This window comes from Mandrillus leucophaeus, unplaced genomic scaffold (assembly GCF_000951045.1).
Source record: "Mandrillus leucophaeus isolate KB7577 unplaced genomic scaffold, Mleu.le_1.0 Scaffold1385, whole genome shotgun sequence".
Lineage (NCBI taxonomy): Eukaryota > Metazoa > Chordata > Mammalia > Primates > Cercopithecidae > Mandrillus > Mandrillus leucophaeus.
Window position 1 is genome coordinate 74,643 of NW_012101349.1, and position 263 is coordinate 74,905.

The following is a 263-nucleotide window of genomic DNA, read 5'->3' on the forward strand; positions in this document are numbered from 1 at the left end:
GTCATCCAGTATACTCTGGGAAAATAAGGAGCCCCATGTACACATCCAGGAGACTTTGTGGCCACCAGATGATGAGACATGCGTGTATTTATATATCTATTTCTGGGACAGTCTCTCTCTGATGCCCAGGCTGGAGTGCATGGCACGATCTTGGCTCACTGCAGTCTCTCCCTCCCAGATTCAAGTGATTCTCAGGTCCACCAAGCAGCTGGGACTACAGCTATGTGCCACCATGCCCGACTAATTTTTGGATTTTTAGCAGA